Genomic DNA, 12,989 nt, shown 5'->3' with positions numbered 1-12,989 from the left:
CTCCTGGTCTTCTCGCTGCCACTGGATAAATTAGAAGTCACCGTGAGCGTTAACCTTTTCACAACTGAATATTATTTTTCCAAGACAATTCACACTGTGAGACAACGCAGCCATACTGTTGCTACTGTGGATGCTATCTGTGTATTAATGTACTTGGTAGGGTCTTGGCGATAGGTGGATGAGGAAGCTCCGGCACGATACAGAACAAAACAAAGCTAAATGTATGCATTTAGCAATTTTGCATGAGCAGTTTGTTCCGACCACATCATAGACTGCGACCTAACGAGTGTGTCGGCCGAAAACCACGCAGTTTACAAGGACACGTTTCAGATGCAAAAGCTTTGCCAAAGCCTCTCGAGATCATACAAGGTCCCACAAATAGATTGAGATAAAACAAAGAGCCATGAATGTGTTACTCACATTAATTTATTCCATGTTGATTATTCCAAGAGATGTGAAACTGAGTCTAATTTAACTTTGATTTTTGTATTTTAAGAAACTAATGCCTGAAGTTTCACTTATCTAATGAATATGCTAAAAACACTGACTGCATAATCTAGACTCCCAGCCCGAATCTGCTGTAAGTACCTGAATAATCGTAGATATCGGCTTTATTTAGACAGTATTTTCTTGTGATGATATTGTTCTGTTTTGTTAGAACTGTACCGAAAAACTCAACATTATTAAGTAAACAGATATAGGACCAGCATGCACCTCGGTGGGTCTGTTTTTTGTTTTACCCGAGCAGGAGAAACGAGGAGTCATGATTTCTTGAAAAGAAAAAACTAACACAAGTTCAGTTCATTTCTAAGCAGCATCAGTGGCATTTTGATTTCTAGTTTGTTTGATTTTTGATCATGGTAAATAATCACTACATCTGCGACTACTTAGAGGTTATTTAGGATTTACAAACAATGGCATCAGTTTATCTGAGTACCTTCATTTTTTCCTCTAGTATTGTTATACATCTGGGCCTTTTACCCATAAACAGTTTGCAGATGTTGTGCATTTCCATACAATAGTTACTGTTATGTTGAACTTATGATTTTTATTTATTTTTCTCATATTCACTCGTTTACTTCAGTTTACACTTCCAACACAGAATTTCAAATACAACGTGAGAAGAGCAGAGAAGGAGTACGAGAGTGAGAAAAACCAAGATGAAATTAAGAAATGAGGAGAGCCTCTGACTCTTTGTCAGATACCTGATCAGAAAACACTGGACCACAAATTCAAAAGGATTTCTGTGACTCATAGACTCACTTGCCAAAGTATTAGCTACATCTAGATAAAACTAATGTAGGATAATACAACAGGATAAAACTTCCATCATGAGGATTATAATTTTCAGTTTTTTATTGAATGTGTTTGAGAGAAGTGTTGATTCATCGTAGCAGTGTAGCTAATACGATCTGCATGCTATCAAAGTATAACCTTGAAGAAGAAGCCATCTTGCTCACCACCATCGTAATCTATCATCTTTGTTCCCGGTCTCCGTCTTCATTGCCAAGTGTGTGTTGCTGTGGCGTCTCTGTGCTTCCTTTACCAGAGATTGGCTCTCAATCAAACGGCGTGGGCGGCACCTTGACGTCCCCCTTTTCCCTTGGATTTTCAATTTGTGAAGTTTTTCGTTTGTGTTAGTGGAGTAATTTTCTTTGCCTGTTCGGCCACGGTGGCTATCACAGCTTGTGCTAACAGCCGAGTTATTCTCCTATTTCCTCCAAACAAACGGCTGTTGTTGCTGGAGGAAATGTAACATCCATCTTTTGTGCCAGAGGTTATTTCCCTGGAAAGACCTACCAGACACCCAGGGCCTCCCGCCACCTCTCTCTGATTTGGTGTGCACTCTGAGGAAGAACGTTTGGCACAGTGGACATTTGTCTTGTTTCCACCACAACAAGTTGTTCCTGACACATGTCGCCTCGAAGTGGATTATGTCTCAACCCAAAAAACAACACGGGTCTGAAAATATTGTTTTTTCCCTAATGGGATAGTTTGTCCTGACGTGACATGTTGAGCTGCATATCATTAGCAAAACACACATTCAAGGCTTCGGTGACACAGATTGAAATCTCACAAGTGATGGAATGATGAAATTCAGATCCAGACGTGATGAAAAAAAAGCAGGTTGGCTTCATTTTAAGTTGGCTGATAAAGCCTGAGAAGCTGCTGTCAGCCGTGTCTGTTTTGGCACATTTCTGTTTTTCGGCTGTTCGTTAGTCTGTTGTTTAAACTAAAGCAAGTTGGACAAACTTCCCTGCCAGACTGTTATATTTAGGTTTTTTTTTTTTTTTTTATTCACGAGTCAGCTACATGCCTCAGCTCCAGCTTTGTGCAATTTCAAGATAAGAAATTTTATTAATGTAGTTTTAATGCAGGTAATGTTGTGAAGGCTGTTTGTAGAGAGGCTGCGAAGTTGTGACACTGAACGTTCTGCTGAAGTTTAGACCAGAGTTAGAGCAGCAACTAATGATTATTTTTCATTATTAACTGATATGTAAGTAAACTTTTGATTCACTGTTTAGTCTGTGAAATGTCAAATGATGACAAATGCCGTTATTAGGTTTCCAGCCTGAAGTGCTGTCTGAAAATGTCTTGTTTTGTTTGACCGGGGGCTGAAACTCTTTGTCTGTTTAATCAGTTGCTTGACCCACAGAAAATGAATCTGCAACTATTTTCTAACAGATTAATTTATTTGTTTATGTAATTTTTTTTCAAGCATGAATGAAAAAAAGTCTTGTGTGGTAGTAAACTAAATGTTTTTGAGTTTTAATTTGCTGGTTTGGACGTAACGAGGAATTTAAAGACATCACTTTGAGGCTTTAGGAAATTTGGATCGGCATTATGACCGAGCAGTCAGTTAATCAATAGCCTAATGAAAATAATCGTTTCTTTCTGCCCTAGCTTAACCTATCCAGTTTACAGTGAAAATATAAAAAAAAAAGAAAGAAAAACAAGTCTTTACATTTGCTGAATTGATTGTTTGACCAAATGTTTGGAGTCGCTGTTTATCGTGCTGTTGTTTGTCCTCGGGTGAAATCCAGCAGAAACGCACTGTGCTGAACACACACTGAAACACTTGTAGGGAAGTGTGAGTGTTGTTGTTGGAAAAGCGGTCTTCATATTCCTGAGCCTGCAGAGCGGATCTACAGAACAGACCAGGGACTGATGCAAAGAAATGTGGGTCAAGAGTTTTTGGCAGAGTGAGGCTGAGGGATTGAATATCTGATACTTTTTTTTTTTTCCCCATTTTTTTTTATCGGTTTCTCTTTTGATAATCTGTTGCACAGCAATTGTCTGGCTTGTCACATCTTGGCTAAAGCAATTAGGCGGACTGCATGAGGGAGGGAGGGAGGGAGAGAGGGAGAGAGGGTGGGGGGTCTGCTGCTTAGTTACTATAGAAGTAATTCTGAGTTATGATCATGTCTCATTGTTGCTTATTGCAGTTTTTCGAAATGAGAATTTTTATGGTCCTGAAACGTGAAATGAAGCAGGAAATTAAAAACCTAAGATAAGCCCCCCCCTTTTTTTTTCTTCTGTCCTCTTCATCGAAAGCTGCTGCTTTCACACAGTAATGCCCCATCGTGTCCCATTCCTGCTCTGCACGCGCTCACAAGGTGACAGGTATTCACATATTTAATTTATTTAAGTGTTCAGTTTTTTTCCCCCCTCCAGAGAGTTATCACATGTCTTTTGAAAAAGGAAATGGGCTCTCCTCTCAGCAGTGTAACGTGACGTGCGTACCTTCAGCGAGGGCCCTAACTGCATCTAATTTACAAACTGTCCAAAAATAGCAGCGCTGTTTGACCTTGTTCCTTGGAAAAGTTGGCCAAGTCCCACTGCACCTCCTGCGCTGTACACACTTTGAATGGACAGCATGAAGTTAAACTCCACAAGCCCTAATTTTAGGTGAAAGGTTCATTGATGGTTTACGAAACTCGGATTGGATTCCCAACTCTCCTTTTCCCTCAGGCTCTTTATCCAATTTCTTATGCATGCACCCTGTGCTCTGCAGATAGGAATTGTGGCTGATTTTCTGCAAACAACACTCTGCATATCCTCGTGCTTAAATCTGGAATGTGTTAAATTTAGAATGTGCAATGCTTTTTCTTTTAAGATTTAACTCTGAATCCCCCTGTTTGTGCGTGTGTGTGTGTGTGTGTGTGTGTGTGTGTGTGTGTGTATAAAGTGTTTTACCTGTGTGCAAGCATTTGGTGGTGGATGTGGGCTGTTTTTAATCTATACTTTTAGCTCTCTCACGCTATTATTTGTGTATATTTTAGTGGTCACCATATGTGCAGTGAATGTTTGGCTCGGACACGGTGTAAGATAAGTCTGCTCGCCTACACTTAGCTTGGTCATTTTCCTCCGTTTCTCAGAACTCCAGGCTTGTTTCCATCGAATCGGGGCTATTTTTAAACCGGTCTTTGGGGAGGGGGGAGTGCGGGGGTTTATCTGGGGGTCTCAGTTAGTGTCATATGAATCCAAACCGGGCAGCGGTCCAGGGTGAGTAAAACACACCTCCTCCTCCCCTCCAGCGCCCTGAACCCTTCCCATTCCAAGAGCGTGTGTGTGCGTGTGTGTGTGTGGGTGTGTGTGTGTGGGTGTGTGGGTGTGCGTGTGTGTGTGTGTCAGTTTATTAACCATGTGTTGACTCACCCCTGCAGCTGTGTCTGTGTGTGTGAGTGGGAGAGAGGGTGCATGGTTGTGGTCAGGAAAGAATTGATTCTTCATAGATGCATCATGAGTCTCTCTTGGAAGCGGTGCAGCACTGATGCACACAAGTCTTATCGGAAACACCGCTTCAATAAATCAAACATCTCTTTAAAGTGAAATTTAGAAGCGCAAAGAAATAGCCTCATTGTTCCAGATCAAGTCAACTAATAATTTTTTTACATCATTAACTAAACTGCTGATTATTTTCTTGACAAGTCGATTAATAGTTTGGTCTGTAAGACGTGAAAATACGTAACTGAAAAAATACCCAGCACAACAGTCCAAGATATTCAGTTTATTATCAGAGAAGAAAACAGATAAATGTTAAAGTCTGAAAAGCTGGAAAAACAATAATTAATAAATAAATATTTGCCTTTTTTGTTTCAAAAATTACTTCAATAATTCAGGATCAAATCTTCTCGGGATCAGCTAATTGTTTTAAAGCTGTAAAGGGAACAAATGACATCAGTTAAATAATTACAATCTGTTATTGGTAGACTAAACCAGTCAATAATACAACAATAAATGTAGCATAAGGCTAATTAGGACATAAACTAATTATAACCTTATAAATCAACAATTACATTTTTTCAATTAATCTTTTAATTTTTAAAGTTGAACATAGTGTAAAATATCCATCACATGGTTTGAGAGAAAGAGAAAGGTCTAATCTTTTTTGTCTCAATGACGTTTGATTTACACTGATGGAAATCAGAGCGCAGCAGTGAATCCTCACATGTGAGAAGCTGAAACCAGAGAATGATAAATTACTCATGACTTATTGGCTAATTGTTCCGGCGCTAAAGCTAACACATGTGAAACACCTCATGGTCGTCTTGCCAGTTGTCGTTTATCTATTGTTTTAAAATATGATACTGTGAATGTGCTCAGTAGGAAAACAGATGGTAGTCATAAATAAATGATGTAAATATGTAGCAGGAGTTACCTGGAGATTCAAAGCTTGCGTGCATGTATGTGTATTTAGGTCTGTTTCTGCTGTATGATGTTTCCACATCTGATTCTATTAATATTGGCAGTTTTGATGGATGTTATTTTATGTCCAACATCTGCTGTGGATGAACAGGGTCAAGTTGTTTGTCAGAAAATTGGGTCGGAGTCAAACTGTGATCCTGCAAACATGAGAGTTATCGCTGATGCTCATTTATGCCACAATAGTGCAGCTATGTGTGTGTGTGTGTGGCCTTGTTTTCCTGTATTTGTGGGGTCTGAAAACTTGTGTACACTGTACAAGTGTAAATGGCTGTTTGAAGGTTGATTTGGTTTTAGGGTTGGAATTAGGTTTAAGTTATGGTTAGGGTTTGGCATTCATTTGTGATGGTTAGTGAAAGCGGCTAGGGAATGCATTATGTTAATGATGGGTCCTCACAGATACAGTAAGACAAGGATCTGTGTGTGTGTGCGTGTGCGTGTGTGCGTGCGTGTGTGTGCCTGCAGTGATGTGGATGACTGCTTGGTGCTGGAAAAACATGTTCATTAATTTACTCTGAAGCTGCAAACTTATTTCCGCCAAGAGAGAGACACAAACACAACAAAACACCTCCCACTCAGTCACACGAGCCACTTCCCCGGTCCAGCGAATGAATCCTCCTCGTCGGCTGTTTGATCTCCCCTCATTGCTTTTCCCGCCTGTCCTCCCTGCCTCCAGCGTCTCTCCCTGAGGGGCAGTCTCTGATGACTGACTCAGGGTAAACAAAGCACCCACCAACAAACCATGCTGTTGTTTTAATGTCACAACTCAATGACGGGCGGCTGGGTGAAAAGGAATGAGGGGGCAGCACGCTCTCACTCTCACTCTCACTCTCACTCTCACTCTCAGGCTCACAGTAGGCCTCCAGCCAAACACAGGACACAGTGTGCTGTGGTGTGGGCCTGTTCCTACAGGTACCAATAGGATGAAATGTAATCGTCCCTGCAGTCATTCTGTTTATAAAAATTTAACTATGTCCATTACCTTTTTTTGATCGGTCCCCCACCTCCCCACTCTATAGACATCTATCTGTGTCTGACATTACAGCCTGGTTAAATATGGCTGATTGCATTATGAGTGAGGCGGCAGCAGCCTGGAGTCTTAACTATTCTGCAGCGCGTGTAGATATTAATCCACGATATATTAGTTTGCCATGGTGTAATGTGGGGGTCCGTGTGTGTGTGTTTCCTTCTATGTTTTTACTCATGTGCCCCTGGGTAGGTGTGACTTGGGACAAACTTAACATCTTACTTGTCAGGAGAGAGAGATCTGAGTAGCAACCTCAAAAAGAGAAAACTCAAAACTGTCAAACCGCCACAGTGTGTTGCCAGATATTGTCGCTCTGAGCTGCAGCAAAGATTTTTTTGCCAGGACCAACTTTCATGTTGAGTGACCCTGTCATGTTGCAAAAACCCAGCCAGACCTTGTTAAACCCTGCTCTCAAAATTGGATGCAGGACTGAATCCAGACTCTGCCTGGCCCTGCAAAAACTCATTCATGTGTGTTTCAGACCATTGAAAACAAACAAAAAAAAAAGGTTCGGAAGACACATACAAGGATAACACGACCAAACATCATCATAACACTGCCAAATAGAAATAGACAAATCTGTTTTTAAGATAAATATTTTTGAAATGTCATCACGGCTTACCGAATCTACAAGTCTTCAATATATGATGCGATCTTCTGGAAGATGATGCAGAAATATTAAACAGGTTTAGGTCACATTGCGCTCCATGCTTTTTTGTTCTTGGAAACAGTTGGGAAAACCCAGAACCCACTGAACTTCACAAGGAAAGTCAGCTGGTGACTCCCAAGTTTAAGAACAGTACAGTCTTTGTATCATCCAGCACTAGCACAGGCTTTCACATGCTGACAAGCATCACTTATTTAAATTCAAATATCGGTTTTACTGTGCAAGTATAGTGTCATACTTCAGTGGTCAAGTCCCTGATACCTTCAGGTTAGTCTCTTAATTTATAGTACTATTGATAATAACCCTCTCAGCCATGACCACAGTGTGTGTACATCCAGGCGTACATCACAAACAACCAGCAGACCTGCGTGAGCATCGTTGAATGATTCCTGCACTTACAGAATAATTGGACACAAAGATATTAATGAGAAAAAAGTTTTCTGCGAGAGATGTGGCATTACATTTAATCAAATCTCAAGTTTCATTGACTGCCTAATGGAAATCATGAGTCATTTAACAAGCAACAGCACCCCCCCCCCACCCCCCACCACGATCTGGCGCACTTCCTGACTTGTGCTCCGGTGTTTGCCGCTCGTCGGTCAAAGCTGTTCTGATGTGAAAATGAAATCCGTAAAAAAAAAAAAGCGACTTACTGCTCGGTGCCCAACTTGTGCGGGAGACACAGGTCAGTTACTGCGTCGAGGCGGTCCATTCACTAGGAAGGTCTTTTTAATTAGGCTATGTTCTTTTAATTAACCAGCCAGCATAATGTCTGTGTCCATTTGTCACCCCTGCTTTGCTCAGACGGCGCCGGGTGAATACACCCTCCTTTTGTCTCCTTGCGGTTCCAGAGGCTCCTGCTTCCTATTATACTTCCTCATTCACTGGAATATTTTTTTTTCTTCTTCTTCTTCTTCTTCTCTTTAAGATTAGCATGATAATACCCTGTGGAGGGAAGGGAAAGTGGTGAGGAGCTATTGCGGGACTGCTCATCAGATTCACTGTGTGCAAGACTGTGGTTATTATCATACTGAATGCACCATCAGTTGAACTAACAGCCTGAATTCCGACATTTATCTCCAATATCATAGACCGACTGTCAATTGCATAGGGAGCACAATGGCAAATTATGGGTTATGTCTTGCTCCTTGGAGTCTGGATCTTTCCCCAGTGTAATTACACTATGCTAATTCTGCCCCATGCCACCCCCCCACCCCCCTTTCCTCCCTCCCTCTCTCCCTCCCTCCTCCCATGACAGAAACAAGGCTTCCCAACTGTTCAGATGTCAAGACTTGGGTGAGCTGAAATATGAGTGAATAAATATGTTGGTTTGCGTGCCGGCGGTGTGCACACGAAACACGAGCGCATCTTCTGTTTCTCCCTTCAGCAGCTCTGGGGGGGTGGTGGTGGTGGTGGGGGTGGGCGGGTAGGGGGTTTTGGCTCAGCTGGATGTTGTAGCCGTTTTTCCAGAGACGGGGTCGGATGCAGGTCAGGCCACCTTGAACTCCTTTGCTAGATTTATTGTGTTGGAGGCGGACGGGGTCAGGCCACGCTCCGCCCCCAACACGAGGACTTTGTTAGCGCCGGACACGAAGCAGACACTGGCAGCACAGACGCATCCCCGTCACGCTCTCTAAGGAGAACCCTGCAGGGGTCAGAGGTCATGTGTTAAGGGGGGGGGGGGGGGGGGGGGGGGCATCCATGTGGCATGACCTGAATACTGATTGATTTTTTTGAGTGGGTGTCATGGCAGGGAGGGATGGAGGGAGGGGGAGGGGGGGTCAAGCCTCTTACCCTCTTACCTTACCCCATGTGGCGATGCAGAGTGAGGGAATGTGGTACAAAGCAAGGAGGAAGACACAGGAGTCACAACATGTCTGACTCCCCCCCGCTCGGCTGCACCTCAGCGGGTGTGTGTTTTCACTTTCCCTGAAACAAGACACTCGACCACATGTTTTCCTTTAATAGACAGCTAAGTGGAGAAAGGGCAGGAGTGTGGTCTGTTTACCGGATGATCATTGGGTTGTTGGCTTTTGGAGCCCCCCCCCCCCCCAGCTCCTCTGCTAGATTTATTAGTTGTTCAAAACTGCACAAGCATGCAGGCCATTGACAATTATATCAATCATTCAATTAGAGCAGTTTAGCGATGCCACGGTCTGGAAATTTTCCCACTGGGTAATAAACTCGTGACAGCACCGGGACATTTTTACAAGAAAAGACTCGTTGGCTCAATATCTTGAAATTAGAAGTGTTGCCTCCAGATGCTGCCACCGTCTTCAGACAAAGTCTCAATGTTCAGGTTCCTTCCTCACGTTGGGTTTAAACCCAAAATATTGTGAAATAGGTGCTTTTTCTTTTTGCCTTGACGCCAAATCATTCACCATCATCCGGTCAGTCAACTCTCCTTGCGTGATAAGACTCAGACTACTGCTGCAGACACTATAATAGCTCCCACTAAGTATTGATGACTAGAATCTTACAAATTAGAGTTTGTTTTTTTGTTTTTTTTATTGATGAATGTGGGTGTAACCACTGAAATGCAAAACTGAACCAGATGGGTTTTATGTTTATATAAAAAAAACAAAAAACAACAAGTTAGAGTTAAAAAGTTATGTAATCGGTGCGTGCCTGAACATGTGTGTGTAACAGCGGTATCACCATTTGCATACAACTGGAATAAGTCTGTGATTCATAGTGATCATTCCTATCAGTAATGATAAGATTGCTGATGGGAACGTGGTGACATTGATAAATAGAGGTAAGTTAAGCACGTAATGGAAGTAACAGCTTTGACGTCGTGAGTTATCATAGTACATTTTTCCCCGTGCAATTAAATTGATTGTTACATGTGTCAGGTGCGCTGACTTTTGGTTTTACCTCCACGCTAAACTGTTGGCTTGTTTACAGTCTGTCTGATGTCTCAGCAGCGCCGCAGCGTTCCCAGACCAAATCAATTACTGTGATGAGTCTTATATCATCATAATAAGAACAGACGGTCAGATCCATGAGAACTTTAAACTAATATGACTGATACCATGGTCCCAGTGTATATATAAAAATAATAGAAAAAAATATAGAAATAATACATAATTAGAACGTCATTGAAAACGATGAGATATAAAATGAATAAAAACAATGAAAGAGAGGAAAAAATAATATTTATTACTATTTATTTCTCTCCAGAACACTGTGCTGAGTGTTAAACTTAACCTTAATCTTCCTCTTTTGAGGTCATTGTTTCACTTTCATCCACTAAACTGCTAAATTATAAAAGATGGTGTTTTCCCCGTAGCGCTCAGAGATTTGACTCTTTTCGGATGTGCTGATATATCATGATATTTGAATAGCAGCGTCGGGCTCGCACCGGCCTAATTTTGATGCATTTCCAGAGGACAGCTATAATTATGAAATAAAAAAGTTTGTCCTTCTCCCTTATCCACAATGGCATTATGCCATTTAAATGTCTCCCATCTCCTCAAGTGAAATAGAAAAAGGTCACAAATCAGACTGAAACACAGAACGCATCCTCACCCTCAAAGTTGAATTTTCCCTATCAGGGAGGCCGTGATATTTGACGCTGACTTGTTTCTGCTTGAAGAATCACGAAACTCACAAACAATCACTGAACTACTGAGTAGAAAACTAAATTAAAAAAAAAACAAAAAAAACAAACCTCTTTCCATTTCGACATCTCAAGCAGCGAGTAACAGAGACCCATAGCAACTAAGTAATATTCTCTTTCTCATAGACTGATTGTTTCATTAAACCTTGCTTGGAAGTTAAATTAAGAAATCAGAGCTACGGAGAAAGAGAGCAAGGAAAAAAAAAAAGTTTGTAAAGTAGCTGACCAGCATGTCGTAACGGACTCGAGCTCTGGATGATCCCAGGAAGCTTCTAACTTTGATCCGTAGACCGGATCCGGCACCCTGGAGTTCAGATCTGGGATGATGAGTGACTAAATCTTATTACAGTGGGCTCAGTTGATTAATCAAAGTGCTGCCAGGGCAGTATTAACAGGTTGGGGGGGGGTGAACATGGAAGTGCAAGGGGAGATTTTTTCTGTTCTGTTTGCAAACCTCACCCAGTTGGTGCTTGTAACTTATTCAAATAAACAGTTATTAGCGAGCGCTGCCCGACAGGGTTAACCATCCCTCATGCATTCCTCTGAGCACATGTTGTGTTCTTGCGTCGTTAACAGGGGGCTGACGTAACCAGAGAGCTTGTGGTATCATCTCCCCAGCCTTGTGTCTGTTTGCTGAATCGATGAGTCGTTCCACAAGTGTGAAGTTTGAAGAGTCAATGCATTCATGATGGATTCTGCAGATAACGAAGGCCGAGAGCTGGAGGTGGCCCGAGCGAACAAACAAGCGAGTGGGACATGTGGTCCAGCAGATCAGAGGCCAGGCATTGATTCCATGACTCCTTTCAGTTGTGGCTCCAAGTTGTGGTTTTTAAAATTGTTCGCACTGAAGGATAGTGTTTATGCTGTTCATCAGGAGTTGATACTGAGCCGAGGTTCTTTGGTCAGAGGATAGTTTCTCCTCTTTCCTTCTCTTTACTCACTCAGAACAAAATGTAAACCTCCCTCTGTTGTTTTTAATCACCACTTTGTTTTCAGCCCTTTTTGGTCGCAATTCAAAATGTATCTCTGAGTATTTGACCTGCAAAGAGAGGTGCCAGAGACCAGCTTGGATTTTCTTTGTTGGCACCAGTGAGTCTGGTAAAATCAAACTTCTCAAACTCCCCCCCCCCTAAATTTTATCAATCAAAAATGATGGAAGACGTGTTGGCATCATTCTAGCAGATGTCCAGCTGATCGATGTTCCTGAAGCCCTTTCAGGCTCTGCTATTAAGCACAAACACACTCTACTAAATTAGCCAAGGTGCATTTAGGGACAATTTGTAGTCTGGGAACTCAAATACCCCCAGAGATAGTCTGGAACCTTTGTTGAACCGACACTAGAATTTGTTTTCCGCTCTGCCTTATCTGCCTTTTTGATGTTTTTTTTTGTTTTTCCCAGACAGAGCTGTAAGTTCAGAACTGATCTGTTGGAGTCAATCAACATCTCACTCTATACCACTGAAACAAGAAAACATCTGCCACACGCACAGTCATATCAAGCTGCCCAGGAAAGGCTGTTATTGATACACAGCACAGCAGTTGCTCTTTCCATCCGGGGCTTGTGGTCGTTTTGTCAAAACAAAGAGAAACTTGAGAACGTGGAAGAGAGAAGACAGAAATAAGCTGGCGGGCCGGCTTTGCCTTAACCTTAACTGAACCATCATCAGCATGTGGCTGCCAGCTGGTGCGCTCGCTAATCCAGAGGATGCTGCCTCTGCAAGTCATCCTGGCCTCCGCTACTTGAAATGTGCTCGGCTTGAGGTCGAAACCTCCATCGTCTCCATTTGTCAGAATTAGTCTTCGTGCAGATCAGGATCCAACTAGGTCATTAAACACATTTCGACCAAAAAAAAAAAAGAAAAATTAAATAGATATTTATGGCCGACTATCTTCAGGTTCAAGCTGCACAGAAAGTTTCTAACAAGTCAAAGATTTTCCAGAACAATGGTCAAGTTAATAAATTTCTG

At 42.0% G+C, this 12,989-nt stretch overlaps 1 protein-coding gene across 1 annotated transcript in view; it reads left to right on the top strand.

Annotated features, from left to right (window-relative positions):
• Positions 1-12,989, top strand: part of sema6e (sema domain, transmembrane domain (TM), and cytoplasmic domain, (semaphorin) 6E) — a 152,677-nt gene that overhangs the window by 5,915 nt on the left and 133,773 nt on the right.

This window comes from Seriola aureovittata, chromosome 7, assembly GCF_021018895.1.
Source record: "Seriola aureovittata isolate HTS-2021-v1 ecotype China chromosome 7, ASM2101889v1, whole genome shotgun sequence".
Lineage (NCBI taxonomy): Eukaryota > Metazoa > Chordata > Actinopteri > Carangiformes > Carangidae > Seriola > Seriola aureovittata.
Note: the sequence above shows the minus strand (reverse complement) of the source record. Positions and strands in the feature narration are given on the sequence as shown.